Source organism: Suricata suricatta, chromosome 2 (genome assembly GCF_006229205.1).
Source record: "Suricata suricatta isolate VVHF042 chromosome 2, meerkat_22Aug2017_6uvM2_HiC, whole genome shotgun sequence".
Lineage (NCBI taxonomy): Eukaryota > Metazoa > Chordata > Mammalia > Carnivora > Herpestidae > Suricata > Suricata suricatta.
In genome coordinates this window covers 99,017,860-99,035,695 of record NC_043701.1, presented here as the reverse complement: position 1 = coordinate 99,035,695, position 17,836 = coordinate 99,017,860, and the positions used below count along the sequence as shown (strand labels likewise).

At 43.0% G+C, this 17,836-nt stretch overlaps 1 protein-coding gene across 6 annotated transcripts in view; it reads left to right on the top strand.

Moving 5' to 3' along the window:
• OSBPL3 (oxysterol binding protein like 3) overlaps positions 1–17,836 on the top strand; it is a 175,579-nt gene that overhangs the window by 50,671 nt on the left and 107,072 nt on the right. Inside the window, exon 1 of one of the 6 annotated variants that reach the window (XM_029930366.1) lies at positions 15,687–15,876. The exons of the other annotated variants lie outside the window; for them this stretch is intronic. The gene's annotated coding sequence lies outside the window, so the exon portion shown is untranslated. Of the gene's footprint in view, positions 1–15,686; positions 15,877–17,836 lie in introns of those variants that run through there. 6 annotated transcript variants of the gene reach the window in all.

The following is a 17,836-nucleotide window of genomic DNA, read 5'->3' as shown; positions in this document are numbered from 1 at the left end:
TCTATAATTTTCTGAGTATTTTTGTTCTCCTTCCATGACGATTCATAAACATAAGATAGATTTTGAGACTAAATCAGAGCCTTTGAGAGAGAAGACATGCTAAAGGCTTTTGTTTGCTTGTTTGCTTTTTTACCTTTATGAGTCTCTTGCTTTTAAAATCTAGGATAGCACTGGGGGATCTGGGTGGCTCTGTCGGCTAAGCATCTGACTTCAGCTCAGGTCATGATCTTGCAGTTCATGAGTTCGAACCCTGCCTTGGGCTCTTTGCTGAAAGCGCGGAGCCCAGAGCCTGCCTTGGATTCTGTGTTTCCCTCTCTCTCTGCACTTCTCACGCTGTGTCTGTCTCTCTGTCTCTCTCTCTCTCTCAAAACAAATACACAAAGCCATTTAACTGTAGGACAGTGTTCATAAATTGTCAAGGAGAATTACCTGCTATTCGATTTCCTTTTTGGGAGTTTGCAGGTGGTACTGATGATCGTTCCCTCCTTGAACACGTGTAATGAGTGTCCTCTTTATTCTCAGTTGTAACCTTGAGCCATGAAACCCCCTCTCAGCTGGGCCCCAGTTCTGTAGGCATCTGCCAGCGTGGCCTGTTATTACTCCATGAATCATTGCTGGCCTTATTAAACTATTTTGGGCAGCAGCCTTTCCATCTCCTCCCGTGAACCGTGAAGACTGGAATGGCACCAGCGTAGGCTCAGTGTGGAATCTGAATGTGAGGGAAAGAAGTTTCACTGGCTTGTAACAGCATTTTCCCCTACGGAGCAGAAGGGTGTCTGCTCTCTGAGGCCACTCTGTGTCTTGGAAGTTTTCTTTTGCTTTAAAAAGTTATCCCAGAAAGTTCATTTTTGGATGTCTAGCCTTTAAAATGCTTGGATATAAGGCAATGTAGCCTTCCCACCACCCCCCAGTGTTCTCCAGCGTATCCGTGTTCCTGGTTTGTCTAGGTGGCCATCAGAGCCAGCCCAGTAGAGTGGATAAGAAGGCGGCCTCCAGTCAGGCCTACATTCAGATCCCAAAGGTGATGAGCAAATGACATAACTTCTTTAAGGTGACCATAGGAAATGTGTGGCCAGCCTCACAGGGTGGTATGAGGATTAAGATAAGACATGTAAGAAGTAGATAATGGGAAACCTAGCCACTGGTTAGAACTAGTCAGTAGAGAAAGTCCTCTGGCCTTTGTTAAGGAGACATTATAAGTCGCGCAGTCTGCATGTTCCATTTTAAAAGTTAACCACCTGGGTGGCTCAGTCGGTTAAGTGTCTGGCTTTGGCTGAGGTCATGATCTCACGGTTTGTGGGTTTGAGCCCCACATCAGGCTCTGTGCTGACAGCTCAGAGCCTGGAGCCTGCTTCAGATTCTGTGTCTACCTTCCTCTCTGCCCTTCCCCTGTTCACATTCTGTCTCCTTCTGTTTCTCAAAAATAAATAAATGTAAAAAAATTTTTTTAAGTCAATCACTGAGACCTAAAGAGTTTGTATATGCCTAAGTATGCATAGCTGTACTTGGAAGCGCGAGGACGAGAATCCATATTTTCTAACTATTCGTTCAGTGTCTTTCCATCATATTGTATAACTTCCACATGGGTTGCTGGCCGAGGGCCACGTTTGAACTATTCTTAGCTTTGTCAATGGAGGGATTTATTTGTTCATTGGAAAACACTTTTTTCATATGCTGTTTCATACTCCCCTTTGCTTCCTTACCATCTGAAAAAAAAAAAAGATGGAGAATGTATTAGTTTCCTACTGCTGCTATGACGAAACTAAATTGTTTAGTTTTGTAGCTTCAAACAAGACACATTTATTCCCTTCCAGTTCTGGAGCTCAGAAGTCTAAACTCAGTTTGTCAGCGGGGCTGTGTGCCTTCTGTCTTGTGGAAAACGTACTTCTTTGCTTTCTCCAGCTTTTACAGACTTGCCTGCATTCTTTGCCTCATGCCCCACCCACCCCCAGCTCATTCTTCATTCTCACATCTCATCACATTGCAGTCTACTCCCTGATCTCCTGCCTCTCTCTCAGAAGGACGCTGGGCTTACATTGGTCGTGCATGGATGCTCCTGGATAATCTCCCCATCTCCAGGGCCTTTCTTGAATCACACCTCTAAAGTCCATTTTGCCATGTAAAGTAACATTCGCTGGGGCCAGCGATTAGGCTGTGGGTATATTTGGGGGTTGTCATTCCACTTACGCAGACAGAACATTTGCCTTATGAGCCAGAATTCTCAAATTATCTTTCTTTTTCACCTATATTTCTGAATGTCTCAACATTAAATCATATCAGTTTGTTCGCATACATTTTTCTAGCCATTTACTCTCCTCCCTCTGTGCCCCATAATGAATTCCTCCTTTTAGAATAAACCTATTCTAGAAACGGAAGGCACTGACATCGCCCACTCAAATGACTATTCATGCTTGTTGGCTTAGTCTGATGTTAAGGGGGCCGTGACTGGGGAATGGATGTCTGGGAGTCTCTCCAATGCTCACTCTCTACCCCTGCACATACACTTCTTGAGAGATTAGTCCATTTTTTTTGGAATTAAAAAAAAAAAAGATCTTAAGATTGTACATGTATGTATGGGGATTTGGATTAGGAGAGGTATGCCCTCTTCTTTCTGGGTATAGGCTCTATTTGAAATATTTTCAGCAGAAATCACACTGATGAATCTATTTATTCAGGGGCATTTCATCTCAGCCCAGGGCCCCTAAACCCTTAAAAGCTCCACGAAAGGCCTGCATGGTGCAGAACCTCTTGGGGCTGTGCAAAGCCATAGGATTGCTTTTCTGGAAAGACTACCTTGTAATTTTCATTAGACTTTTAAAGAGGTTAGTGACCCAGGAAAGGTTAATGACCAACTGAATTGATGGCAGGTGGATTATTTTCCTTTTCCCTTGAATAGATAAAAGGCCTTTGGAAGTACATATATGTATTTTAAATAAATGATGTGATCTTTTTTTAGCTGCAACTCCACTTTCCTCATTCATATTGAAATAGACCTCCCACTGAAGCCCATGTCTTTTTTGCTGTCAGCAATAAAAGGTTTATTCTGTTTCTTCTGGCATATTCTGAGGTATGTTTAGAACAAACAAGATATGGGAAACCATTGTTAAGTGTAATCTGAATCTTGGATCGGCAATATATAATTTGTTTGTTTAGACAGGAATTGCAGATAGAAAGTGTTGTGTCCCCCACCCCCCATCTCCCTGAACACCAGCTGTTTTATTTGCAATTTTTTCCTTTTAGTACATACTTCTTTGGAGCTGAAAACTCATTTCCTTTAATGTTTTGCATGCATTCCTCCTTACCTTTGATCACTATTTACTCTTTCTTCCAACTTCTTAAGTTTCCTCATAAAGAATGTATGACGTTTTCCTACTTTTATCTTTAACTCTGCTTTCACCTTTACTTGACCCTCACTTTGCCTAATGGGAACGCAAAGAGTGAGGACTAACTTGTGGAATTTGCTTACTTTCCATACATTAGTAGCTATAGGAGGCTAAACAATGGTAAATAAATACTGAGTGTACATAAGGCACCCAGTGGAATCCAGTGACTTGCTAATTGAGTCACTGCTTGGTGAACAAAACTTAAGTGACCAAAGGTCATTAATTATGTTTTTTTTTTTAATCAGAAAGGTCTTTAAAAACCATTGGGAATTAAGCTCAGAGGACTATGAAAGGGAATTCAGTGCACTTAGCTGATTTAACAGACAAGCTTTGTAGCCCCAGGCAAAGAGGGCGCCTTGCATCGAATGGAATCTCCTTTCTTGTGGGGTTCTTATTCCTCTTTTTTTTTTATTAAAAATTTTTATCTTATTTTATGAGAGGTATTTTGGAGATAATTCTTTCTTTCTTTCTTAACGTATATTTATTTTTGAGAGAGAGAGCGAGAATGAGTGTGGGAGGGACAGAGAGAGGGAGACACAGAATCTGAAACAGGCTCTGAGCTCTGAGCTGTCAGCACAGAGCCCAATGCCGGGCTCAGTCTCATGAACTGCAAGATCATGACCTGAGCCGAAGTCTGACGCTTAACCAACTGAGCCCCCCAGGCGCCCCTGGAAATAATTATTTCAGTGGGGTGCCAGGCTGGCTCAGTCTGTGGAGCATACAACTCTGGAGCTCTGGAGATAATTATTTATTTGGTATTTGGATAGATACAAATTCTCTTTGAAAACTGTGGGACGTTATATAAAAATAATGCATGACTATTTTGAATAGAATATGTTGTTTTCAATAAGACCCATTTATGTTCATTTTTATTTAGAACAAGAATTTAAGACTCTTTAGGGCTGGCTTAACCATTTTATAGATGGGGCAAAAAATGATGTCAGGATGGATGGGTTTTACAGCATTATGCATCTATTTTGTGACAATGTTGGTGATAAAATTCAAGATTCCGGAAGCTGACCCAGTGATGTTTTTTGTAGCATATTGCCATGTAACGTTCACTGGTTCCAGAACTGAATGTTGAAGGAAACAGGTTGCATACCTTGTAAATCCAACCACAGCAAGGTACACCTGTCCCCACCCGCATGGCTAAAATGGACAAGACTGACAATATTCAGAGTTGACTAGGATATGGAGCCCCTGGAGAGGTCAGGAGGCATGGCTGCTAGGGACCAGAGAAAGACCCCGCTGCTTTGGAGAGCAGTTTGGCAGTTTCTAATGTTAAACACATTTTCCCTGTGGCTAACAGTTCCGTTCCTGTGCATTGACCCAAAAGAGGCCTATATACGAATTTTCATTGCAGTTTTATTATAACAACTAAAAGCTGGAAACGGTCCATACGTTCATCAAGTGGTGAACAGGTAACCCGTGGTATGTTTATACGATGGGATGCTAGTTGGCAAAGAAGCGGAAGAAACCCTGATACACTGTAGCTGGACCTCAGAACTACGTTGAAAGAAGCAGATACAAAGAGAGCAAATTGTGCGTGATTCCATTTATATGGAGCTCTAGAACAGACAGAACTAATTGAAAGTGACAGGAATCAGAGGGGTGAGCGAGTGTGGGAGATGACCGCACAAGGGCACTTTTTGGTGAGGGAAGTGTTCTGTATGTTGCTTGAGGTGGCGTAGGTGTGTACCTGTGTCCAGACTCACCAAACTACACTTAATGGGAGGAAGGTATACTTCAATATAGTTGAGTTTTTAAAAAATAAGAAATAGGATCATGAGAAGCTTGGGTGTCAAACAGCAAAGCACACTTGGTACAAGGCATAAGATATTTTGACCATGCCATTGAATTTTCTGTGGTCCCATTTTGTCTCTCAGAGTTTCTATGGTCCTTCTGGGATTGTCTCCGTGGCACTCGTCTGAGAACACAGATAGCAAGCCTACCATGGTGGGGAAAAAAAAATTGAACAATCCACCCATGCACATTTCCATGAGCGAGTTTCTTCTGTGCTACAGGATATTTTGCCAACTTAAGCCGTAATCATGGGAATCATTTAGAACTTTAGTTATTAATTCTTCTTTAGTTACCACAATTTTACCGGCATAACTATATATGCTAATAAAATAATACCCGGAGAAATGCCAATTGCTTTTCTGTTCTCTAGGAGGAAGTTTAGAGGATTTGTAGACTGAGTAGGTTGAATTTATAGCCCTATTCTCTGCTAAAAAATCTAAAAATAAAAACGTTGGCATCACAGTCAATGTTCTGAGTCATATTTTAAATCCTGTAAGCCTGTAGCTTAGCAAAATGCTACTCAGAAAACTCAACTGGATGTACAATGTATCTTTATCTTGCCAACTCCGGCAAGCTTCCTTCAGAGACTTGGTTCAGCAGAACCCGAGACTGGAACTGAAGTCACAGGCATCCCCTGGAAATGAGTTCTAGATGTAAGATGAGAGCAGCATTGCTTCTAGGAGAGTCCGAGATTCCCAAGAGCTTTCCCTTTAGTGTGCTTGAGGATTATTAAGTAACTTTTAGAACCCAAGGCACATTATGGAGAATCTAATTGAATAAAATTTGATTTTTGTTTTTTGAAATTTTCTTTTCCTCAACTGAAACAAAAGAACCGTCAACAGAATTTCGTGCTATGCCTTTGGTCATGTTACTTTCACATGAGTGCATTTATTCATTCACCAAAAATTGATTGAGTACCTGTCATATGACAGGTATTTGCCTGACAGCAGGATCTAAAGAAGAAAAAGCAACGTGGGTTCTCCAGGAGCTTATTGTTTAGTAAGGAGCCGTGCAAATACATACTTTATTGTGACAAATGTGACTGCTAGAATTAGGTACGTGCAAGGGCAACCTGGTCCGTGTGTGCCAGCCTGGGGGTGTTAGGTCCATCTAGTCTAACTTGTCACTTAGGGCCGATGCTTTCTGACTGATTTTCTGTCTACATGATTTATCCATTGGCAGAAGTGGGACATTAACCCCCCTGCTATTGTATTGCTGCCTATTTCTTCTTTCACATCTGTTAATGTTTGCTCCATACATTTAGGTGCTCCTATGTTGGGTGCCTAAGAAATACTTACACACATTATACCTTTTGTTAGATTGACCTCTTTATCATTATATAATGACCTTCATTGTCTCCAATTATAGTCTTTGTCCGAAAGTCTATTTTGTCTGGTAGAAGTATAGCTATCCAAGTTTTCATTTCTGTTTGCATGGAATACCTTTTTCTATTCCTTCACTTTCAGTCATGTGTCTTTACTTCTGAAACCTTTTTATTATCCTTTCAAGTCACTCTCTCCTTGATTGGAGAATTTAGTTCATTTACCTCTAAAGTAATTATTGATAGGAATGTCCTTACTGGCATTTTGTTAATGATCTGCTGGCTCTTTAGTAATTCCTTTGTTCCTCAATTCTTCTCTGGTTCTCTTCCTTTGTGGTTTGATGATTTCCGGGGCGGGATGCTTACATTCCTTTGTATCTTCTGTGTATCTGGAAATGTTAGGGAGGGATGGTCAGGAAGCCTCATTTGCCTACAGCGTGGATGGCAGCTAATCTGGACGGTGGCTAATCAGCACACTCACAGTGGGGGCCTGGGTAGCTGGAGCAAAGGCTCAGAGACAGTTTGTGCAGAACTGCACATGGATTGGCACCCTTGGAAGGTAAAGTTTGAAGTGGATAGTTAAGGGAATTGAGGCTTGTACGTAGTACAGAAGGCTTGAGGCGTCTTCCTGTAAACTGGTAGTCCTCAAGCCAGTGCGTTTAATCATCTGGAAAACTTAAAAAAAAAATGTTCATACCTAGATCCCAGGACTGTTGACTTAGCTTTTTCAGGAAGAGGACTGGAGCACGCCATGTTTGGTTTTCTTGAATGTCCACAGATGATTCTGATTTACATCCAGATTGCCTGTCATTTGTAGGGCATGAGTATCCACTGAAGAAATTTGAACAGGGGCATGACATGCCCTGACACATTCAAACCAAGTACCAGAGAGCTTTATAGGAACTGGTGTCCATCTTGTAAACACTGTTTCCATGGTTGCAAACAGTTACTGCATTTCCCTCAACCCAGAACACTCAGGGTTGTTAGACATAAAGAGATAGCAGTTTCCAGTTGCCACTGCGGACCAAATGATAGGAGTCTACCTAGCCGTCTTGCCTGCCCCTTGCTCACACCAGTGCCAAACTGAAGGCTGACAAGGTTTTACTCTAGCTATTTGAGGATCATTTGAATGTAGCAGAATAAGTTTTCTATCTTTTTAACTCCGGGTGTGCCACCCTGTCTTAACAGCCATCTATGGAAGCCCAAACGGCTATTCCGCTCAGCCTTTTCCGAGTCACGGATATGAGGAAGATCATGGCCATGGGGCTATCTGTATCAAACCAGTCCTCTCTCTGGACTCTAACCACTTGAGTGTGAAGGGGCTTGGACACACTGTTAGACACACTGTTAGAACCTGCCTCCCTTCCTGCTTCTCACTTCTTCTGTGCAAACCAGCAATACTGTTTGCCCCAGAGAGTGACGGAGGAGGGCAGCGAGATGTTCCCACGTGAGCAGGAACCGCTGAATGCATGGGCAGCCCTGAGCTCGAGACTGCTCCTGCCGGCCAGTTGTCCTTCCTCAGGAACTGAATCTGAAAGAAAAGCCCTCCTTGTAGACATTCATCTGACACCTTTCAGTACGACTCACTTCCAGCAGGCCTGCCCACTGGCCGCTTGGAAGGAAGAAAGTTTTTGTTATTAATTAAAAGAGACACCCAGCAAGGAGAGGTGTAGAAAATGTCTTGGGTCTTGGAGTATTTGGGCTGGAATTAGGATATTACTTCTAGTCTGGAAAAGGCATCTGGCCACACGTGACGATAGGTAGGCATCCTTTCCGGTGTCCAGGGCCCAGGCGACAAATCAGAACGTCAGGTGAAGACACCGACCTTCCACCTGCCCCGGCTCCTGGGTTGCATGTTAAGAGGGGTGCCCTGCCAGGGAGATCTGTTTCCTCTCTCGGCTCCTTGTACTCAGACCCCGTGCTCACGTGGGTGGTAGTTAAAAGCTTGAACTCTGCACCACCTAGTAATCTTTATTTATTTTTTAATTTCTTTTGCTATTTAGTTATCTCTAATAACACTTTTGGATGTTTATTGTATGTATAGGTCTGCTGCGCTGTCATGTTGTAAAGACCCAGGGGCATATGTAAAGACGGTAAGTTCCTAGGCCTCCTCCCTTGTCCCCTTTGCGTATATGCGTGTATGCACGTAAAAAAGAAATGAAAAAGAGGACATGAATAACAGCTCTCTATGTAGCTAATTTGAATGATCCCTAAAGAAGGGGAAATAAACTAACAACTCGAGCCAGGACAGATCTGATTCCTGGGCAGAACTTTGAGCAGCACAGCTATAGGTCTAAATATCTGGGGGAGAAGGTGTACCTTGGGGGACTTGGGACAGTCTCCTGCCTTCCAGCAGGTTGGCAGGCCTCTCCCATGGGCTGCAGATCAAGCTGGACATCACTGGCATCATCAAAATGTGTAAAAATGCAATGGCGGCCTCCAAAAGTAAGAAGTTGCCCCATTGGTGTATCTGCACCAGTTAAGTCTCATACAAGGTGGGCAGGCATGTGTAGTAAATAAATGTCCACGTGACAGAATTGGTAAGAAGGGTAACTGGGTGACCCCGGTTCTTGGAGTAGGTAGTTCTTTTTTTTTCTTTTTTTTAATGTTTATTTATTTTTGAGAGAGAGAGAGAGTTGTGTAAGCGTGAGAGGGGCAGAGAGAGAGGGAGACACAGAATCCGAAGCAGGCTCCAGGCTCTGAGCTGTCAGCACAGAGCCTGACGGGGTGTGGGGGGGCGGGAGAGGGGCTCAAACTCATGAACCACGAGATCATGACCTGAGCCGAAGTCAGGTGCTTAACCGACTGAGCCGCAGTCACCCCAGACTCTGTATAGTCCTGACACCACCTCTCCCCCCTCCCACTCCCCCATGATGAGCGCCTCTCTGCAGAGACAAGTCAGAAACATACCTTCTGTTCTTTGTGGGCCTATTAAAGAAAGATTAGTTTCCACCTCTCTTGATAGGTAATTAATAGGTAATCTAACACGATTGATGGCAGTATCTCTTAGGATGAGTTTGCTGTCCCGGAAGTGAAGAAGAATTGGCTGGGGTGGCCTATCTCCAGGCAAGTGGGATATACCACAGAGTATCTCTGATGGTCCTACTGAATGAAATAGGTTTTCTTTTTTCTTTTTTTTTTTTCTGCTCCTAAAACTAACTCATCCCTGCCATTTCTTTCTTTTTACTTTCCTTTTCTTTTTTCTTTCTCGGTTGACCCTAAGGTCATAAGCTCACTTTGTATTCAGAGTTGACCCTGTGGCTTTCTGTAAGGAGGGCGATTTGTCACTCTTGCCCCAGAAGCTCAGCGCTTTACCCAGGTTAGTGCACACGTGGCAGGTTGTGGTTGGTGTGGAGGAGATGGAGATCCTTGACCTGAAAACCTGAAGCGGGGCTGGGGGACCAACAGGAGGGGGAATGGCAAGGCTGTGAGTCAGAACCAGGTGGTCAGACTAGAATGAGGTCAGACTAAACCGGAGGCCGAGCCGGCAGCCCAGGGCATGTCAGAGGAGAGCCAGGAGGAGGGGAGAGAAAGGCTTCGGACGGCGGCCTGAGCTGTTGCACACTTCCCAGCTCCCCTGCGGGGTTGCTGTCACCATCCATCTCCCGATGCATCCTACTTCTTCAGTGTTCAATGAGTGGTACAAATATGTGAAGCCACGTTCTAAAGTCACCAGGGGCATCCACTGAGAACTCGATTTCCCTCCCACCTTGGGCACTCAGCCACACAATTCCCTGAGCAAGAATAGTTCTGTGGTTGAGGAACGTGAGGCACAAAAGGGCAGCTCTTTCAAGGTCATGCCATGGTGAGGGCAAGCCTGCCTTTCTGCCTACCACCCAAGTTTGTGCTGCCCCCAGTGTATTTCACTGATTCCTGTTGGAAATCTTTTTTTTTTTTTTTTGAGAGAGAGAGAGAGAGAGAGAGAGAAAATGTGCATGAGTGAGTGGGGTACGGGCAGAGAGAAAAGGAAAGAGAGACTCCCATGCAGGTTCCATGCTGTCCATGTAGAGCCCATCATGGAGCTCAGTCTCACAACTGCAAGGTCATGACCTGAGCTGAAATCAAGAGTCAGACACTTAACCGACCGAGCTACCCAGGTGCCCCTGGAATTCTTTATAACACAGTTCAGACACTACAGCAGTTGTGGACAGTTATTACTGTTTTTTAATCATTGCTTTTCTTTTTTTCACCTAAGTGATAACTTTTCTGAGACCAGGCAATCCTGTTAGTCCCTGTCATGGTATACATATGCTATTCTAGGGTATTTTAAAAATAAATGACATGTACAATACTAGTGATGTTAAAAGGACAGAATCTGTGGGTGTCCTTGACGTGTTTGCTCTGTGCAGCCTCTCTACTAGGTGTAGGACTCAGTAGTGATGAAAAATGCAACCTACATTGACTTTGGAAACATTTGAGAAGTTGCTGAAATTCATCACTTTTCATGTATCTTCTCTAAAACATGCATTTTAAAAAATCCAGCCATGTGACTTGCTTTATGAATATTGAAGTTCAACAGAGGTTTAAAAAAATCTTGCACTGTGAATTCTTTGGTTTGCTTTCATTTCTGGATAAGCAGACATTGACTGAAATTAGAACTTTGGGAGAGTAGCAAAGAACCACAGACTCGCCCAGCCTTAGAGGTCCCTGTGAAGAAGGACTCTTGTGTCTGCATGGGAGTAAGAAGGGGAGGCCACTGCGGACCGTGGCCTGTATGTGTGCACCCGTTTGGAACGCCTGGGAAATGGTGGGACCAGAGAGTTCCCATCCCATTTCCGGATACTGCTGTTGGGGTGCCGCCACCCCAAACTGTATTCTGGAGTTGAACTTGGAAGGCATTTCCCCCTGTAAGATGCGTCATCCTCTCTCTACTTGAAGTGCATTGCATAGATCTCTCTGGGTACACCATCACAAGCTATCAGATTTCTATGGAAAAATGTTTGGAGTTTCAAACAGCTGATTTATAATTACCTTTTAGAACATAACCTCTCAAAAGTTGGAGTTATTTGTGCTTGCTCAGTTTTATCCTGCTCTTTTACTGCAGACTACGGGGTTCAGGCTTTTCATTAGCTTGGTGTTCTTTTGACTAGTGATGGGTTGGCTCATGTGACTGTGTGTGTACACATTTCTATTTTAACCTACGTGGTGGTATTTCTGAGAATTAAAGTCATAGTAAACTTTTTTTTTTTTTTTTTTTGGTAATGTGGGTCTGAGTCATTGCTGAATGTAAAGCAGGTGGACAGATCAAAGATCAACCGTTTCAGAGCCTGAAAGTCATTTTCACTCCATATCCAGATTTGGCTTTTAATCATCCTGTAAGGGTTTCATTAGCCCACTGATTGCTTGTAAATAGGCCCTCGGCGAGAGAAGCTGGTACCGCTTACCATAGAAGAACGGCTTCAAGATCTTGGAGGGAAGGCCCTGTGTTTCATTTCTGGGTATGATTGTCAGCAATCTCTCCAAAGAGCAGGAGTGTCTGTGATCTGTTCGTGATTTGTAGGATGACTAACATGGCCCGCAGGGTTGGCTACTCTGGTAATTCGTAATGGTGTTTCCATGTGTCAGAGTTGACTTTGACCTTTGACTCTGCTCTTTCATTCTTTCCTTTCCAAGCCATTCACTAGAGCATATAGATTCATAACTCTTATGAATTAGGCTGCTGTGAAGACTCTTGTTCAGGTTTTTCTGTGGACATATGTTTTCAAGTCCCTTGGGTATATACCTAGGTGTGGAATTGCTGTCTCATATGGTAACTATGTTTAACATTTTGAGGAACCCTCAGACTGTTTTCCACTGTATATATCCTCACCAAAATGTGAAGGCTTCAAATTCTCTATACCCTTGCTGATATGCCTGTGGGCTTATTGGTTTCTTTATTATCTTAGCCATCCTAAGGGGTGTGAAGTGGTATTTTTTTTATAGCTTTCATTTGCATTTCTCTCATGATTGATGAGGTTGAGTATTTTTTTTTCCATGTGCTTGACCTTTTGTGGGTTTTCTTCGGAGAAGTATCTCTTCAGGTCCTTTGCCTGTTTAAAAAAATTGGGTTGTTTTTTTCACTGTTGTAAGAAATCGTTCTATTTTCTGGATACTAGACCTGTCTCAGGTATATGATTTGCAAATATTTTCTCCCATTCTTGGGTTGTCTATTCATTCTGTTGATGTTGACCTTTGAAGCATGAAAGTTTTTTAATTTTGATAAAGTCCAACTTACTATTTTCTTTTCTTGCTTTTGTTTTGGGTGTCATAGCTAATACACCATGACCTAATGTATGGGTAGGAAATTTTATCCCTGTGTTTTCTTTTAAGGATTTTATAGTTTGAGCTTTTTACATTTAGGTCTTTAGTTTATTTTGAGTAAAATTTTTTATATGGTATGAAATTGCGAATATCCACTTTTCTTCCCAGCCTCATTTGTAGAAAAGACTATTCTTCCCCTATTAAATTGTCTTGGCACCTTTGTTCAAGATGAATTGACCACGTATGTGAGGTTAACTTCTGCATTCTGAATCCTGTTCTGTATGCCTCCCTTTACGTCACTGCATACTGCCTTGATTCCTGTAGCTTTGTAGGAAGTTTTAAAATTGGGAAGTGTGATTCCTACACATTTGTGAAGATTTTTTTCTTGATACGATGTTGCTGTCCACTCTCGTACGTCACACGTTTTGATAGATCTTTTCTCTGCCATCATAAAGTTTTATGAGAATTGTTGTTTTGAAGCAGCCTTGAATTCCATTTCTGGTTGAGTCTCACTTTCCATGTATGAAAGGTATGGATTTGGAATCGGGCATATGCAAAAGTTTGACCACTTGCTTTGTCTTGGTTTCTTAACTATAGAATGACGCTTACAACCTAAGTCAGAGGAGCATTCTGAGACTGAACCATCCTGACATACGTAAAAGCATTTAGTATGGTGTCCGGGAAATGAAAGATCCAAAATAAAGTATGTGTTCCCTTTCCCAACCCCTTCTCATGGATGCCAGAAATTTTTCTTCATGCCTTTTCTTTGTGCCTTTAAGTTCTTCCTGAAAATCAGCCTTCAGTTTAGAACTGTTTTCCCCAAAGTTATCATATGGATACATACTACTGAGTTTTCTAGTCTGTTCTGTAGGATTGCTTGTAGTGCAGTGCTTCAAGCTTTATTTAGTCTTTGCTCCCCACTGTCTAGAATTGTCCCTGACCAATGGTAAGTGCTCAGTAAACATTTGTTAGGTAAATACTATGTGTTGATCCCATTTTCTTCTTGACGTGGATAAATATAGTGCAGATTACTGGAGATATGTTTTTAGGTGAGGCTGCCTAACAGTTGTGTAAGTGCTTAATTTCTGAGATAATTTGCACAAGATTTCTCTTAGCAGTTTGCCAGTTAATGTAGAGTCCCTTTCTCTGGACTACTCCTTCTTTTCTCCAAATGATGCTGTACTTCCCATTCAGATGTTTCCTCTTCGGGGCAATTTCAGACTGAAGTAGAAAGGAGTGAGTCCCGAGTATAAACTTGAGAGAGCAAGAGGGGAATGGGAGTTGGGAAGTCAGATTTGGGGGAAGGTATGTGATAATGAGAGACAAGGGAGGGCCTTTTAGGGGGAAGATTGGGTGAAATAGGGAAGCGTGTCCTCAGTTCTGAGACTTGCTTTTGTTTTTTATATGATTGTCATAGTTTCTTGTGGTTTCTCTAGACCAAGTCTAGACATGAAACTATAAGCAAAGAATATCTAAGTGTTATTTACTGGCTGTTGTGAGCCTGCATTGTAACCAAGAAGTGGTGCCTGTGCATGTTAAGCTATTGTCTACATGATGGATAGGCTGACCTTTAAAGGTAAAGGTTCAAATCATTTCATGGACTCATAGGATAACCGAGTTTTAAAGCTGGACAGGATTGTCAGGCTGAAAGAATATTGTTAAGTGTCACCTCAAAGAAGACATTCCGTAGTCAACTAGGTTTGGAATAGGTTCAACAAAATTGTTTAAGTGATTTGGCATTTGTTTTTACCTGCAGGACTTCTCAGAGCCTTTAATATGCCAACATTGTATTGCACTGTGTCTTCCAGAGGAAAGGTAGGGGCAGCAATTCCCAAGGTGACTGGTGTGTGGGGACTTATTTTTCCCTCAATCGAGAACCCTGTGGGACTGGTATTTAGCAGAGCACATATTGAATAATTATGATTCAGGGTAACACCTTAATGTTTTAGACACGAACCTGATTTTACACTTTTCTTGAGTCAAGACTGTTGGTATATAGAGAAGCTAATTTGTCTGTTGTGTTACTAAGAGTGCTGTCCAAAAAAGCAAGCCTTTCAACTAGGAGCTCTGATTAAACTTCTGAAACCCATCTCTATGTACATATAACTTATAAAATACCCTATCTTCCAGGATCTAAACATTTGTTTATTTTTCATCCGTTACACTCATAGCTTGGTTTAGGTAGTGCCTAGCGATCCCTGATCTGATGAATTTGTAACATTTAATTTCTGCAGCTTTTGCTCTGATACATCCTCCTTAAGATAAAGGGCAGGAAAGGGGGCCTGCGGGGCTCAGTCGGTTAAGCATCCAACTTCAGCTCAGGTCATGAACTCATAGTTCGTGGGTTTGAGCCCTGCATCGGGCTCTGTGCTGACAGCTCAGAGCCTGGAGCCTGCTCCTGATTCTGTGTCTCCCTCTTTTTGCCCTTCTTCTGCTCATGCTCTCTCTCTCTCTTTTTCAAAAATAAACATTAAAATTAAAGAAAACCAAACAGGTAACGGGTAGGAAGATGCAGGGAAGGAGGACCCTGGCAGAACAAGGCCACTGACTTGTATGGAATAAACAAAGTGTGGACAGCCATGTTGTTCTGGGTTGTCAGGCTTGTTAAGACTGGAAGACCTTCCTGGAGGTCTGTGTCCAGTCAGCAGTGTGGATGCAGGCTGCTCTGCTCCCCTAGTTCTTCACCTTCCCTCCCTCCACCCAAACACCCTTCCTTCTTGCTTCCAAGTCTGATGGTGGTTTATTTCTTTAGGAGAGGGTGAGGGGTTGGGGGAAAGCGGAGACAGAGAGGGAGAAAGAGAAAGAGAGGTTAGAAGGGGACTTACGGTGTAGCTGCTCTCACTTCTGATAAATCCAGTGGTTGGTATGTCACCCTTGTGGTGGGCAGCAGCACCCATGAGATTTCCAGTGTCAGTAGTTTCCAGTCAGACCTCCAGTTCAAAGCCCCAAGCACTACTGTTTCCTCTCATCTGCGTCCTTGCTGGGTTGCTGCAGTGCCCTGCTTGATGACTGTGGTGGCGGGGGAGGACACAGCAGGGTCCCTGTCCGGGAGCAGAGACAAAACCCGGAAGAAAGAAGCACCAGAGATGAAAGAGACAGCTGAGGTATTTGAGTCCGAATCTGAGGTTGGTGAGTATTGGGGAAATGTGAGAAGCTTGGATCAGGGGACCATTCTAGGGAAATGGACCATGCAGATCAGAAAAGTAATTGTTTCGTTTTTACCTCCCTGATATGTGGTCGTTATTTTTGGGGATCAGGCAAAACAAAACAAACCAAATTTAAAGGAGAAATTAAAACATTACCCAAAAAATCTCAGCTAGAAAATAATCAGTGGTGACAGTGATTTCAGGCTTGCCTCTGCATAGAGTGAGAGATATGGACAGAGGGATGGGGAGAGCGACAATGGGCAGAAGTAACTGTGTTAACACTGAGCTCTGACTAAACAGTTATACTGGGAAAATATTCTAGTTGATCTTACTTGAATTTAAGAAAAAGGAAATAAGTTTCCAGTCTTCTGAAAAGTTACCCTTTATCCAAAGAGGGTTATTTGGTCTCTTAGTTTGGAAGAGAGATGAACACCTCCAACAGCCTGGGAGTCCAATGAGTTGCACACATTGTAACAATATAACAAACAAACAGACACTTTGGCCCAGCGACACCTTTGCCCGGTGTCCCTCCCCTGATTTCAGATGTCTGTGCTTGTTTTATTTTTTATCTTGTTAGGATGTAACTTTTAACACTCATAGGCTGTAATTTCCCTGGTTATTCCCCACTTCTTTAACCCTAATCAGTGCACTGTTACCCGTTGGTCTTTTCTCCGTGACTTTGTTGTTGTTGGTAATTTAATGCTGGGTTTCACTGTCATTAAAGTGTGTGTGTGTGTGTGTGTGTGTGTGTGTGTGTGTGTGTGTGTGTGTGTTTCTGGAAAAGGGCCTTTGGATGCTATATCTTCTAAGTTTTTTTCTCTTTGGAAACTTTGCTTACTGCCTTTACTTTTGAAGAACAACGTTGCTGTTGCCACACTGTCTTCCGAAGAGGGGGTGCTGGTCATGATTTCATGATCATCCGGGGCTCATTACAGCCCTGATGAGTTGGTCTTCTGGCTGTTTCCCCTCCCTCCTTCCACTTGCAGTCATTCGTATGCCCCAGCTCGGATGGTGAGGCCGCGTTCTTCCTGCCTCGCTGGTGCTTTCTGGTCTCTGGGCACAAGTAGCCCTCTGGGAACTCCATGTGGGGCCCAGATTAGATCTTTGCTCTGTGGGGTCAGAGAGACAGCTCACTGGCCACAGAGAAAGGAGAACACAGCTACTCAGTGTTCTTACCAAAGGGTTCACTGGGCCTTGGATTTCAAAGCTTTAATTTAACAATTAATCTGCACTTTAGAAACATTGAAATGTATCTCCTTAGGACTTTTTACTTTAATTTCCTCAGAGTCTGGATGGATGTTCTTGATGGACAGTGCAGTCCTGGGTTCTGTCCTAATGGATGCCCACAGCTGATCCTGTGACCTCAGTAAGAATTTCTGTGTGGCTCATTTGCAAATTTGAGAATTTACTGCCAGCCACTGCTTAAGCAGTTGATAAATGCCCAATGGTATGTGAGCAATTTTAAGGTTGTGCTAACAGGTATATTTAGGGGGTTCTTTATTTTTCTTTTTCAGTTTATTGTCAAGTTGGTTTCCATATAACACCCAGTGCTCATCCCCACAAGTGCCCTCCATGCCCATCACCCACCTTCCCCTTCCCCCTCCCCCATCAGCCCTCAGTTTGTTCTCAGTATTCAAGAGTCTTTCATGGTTTGCCTCCCTCTCTCCACCTATTTTCCCCCCTCCCCCTCCCCCATGGTCCTCTGTTAGGTTTCTCCTGTTAGACCTATGAGTGCAAACATATGGTTTCTGTCCTTCTCTGCCTGACTTATTTCACTTAGCATGACACCCTCGAGGTCCACCCACGTTGCTACAAATGGCCAGATTTCATTCTTTCTCATTGCCATATAATACTCCATTGCATATATATACCACATCTTCTTGATCCATTCGTCAGGTGATGGACATTTAGGCTCTTTCCATGTTTTGGCTATTGTTGACATT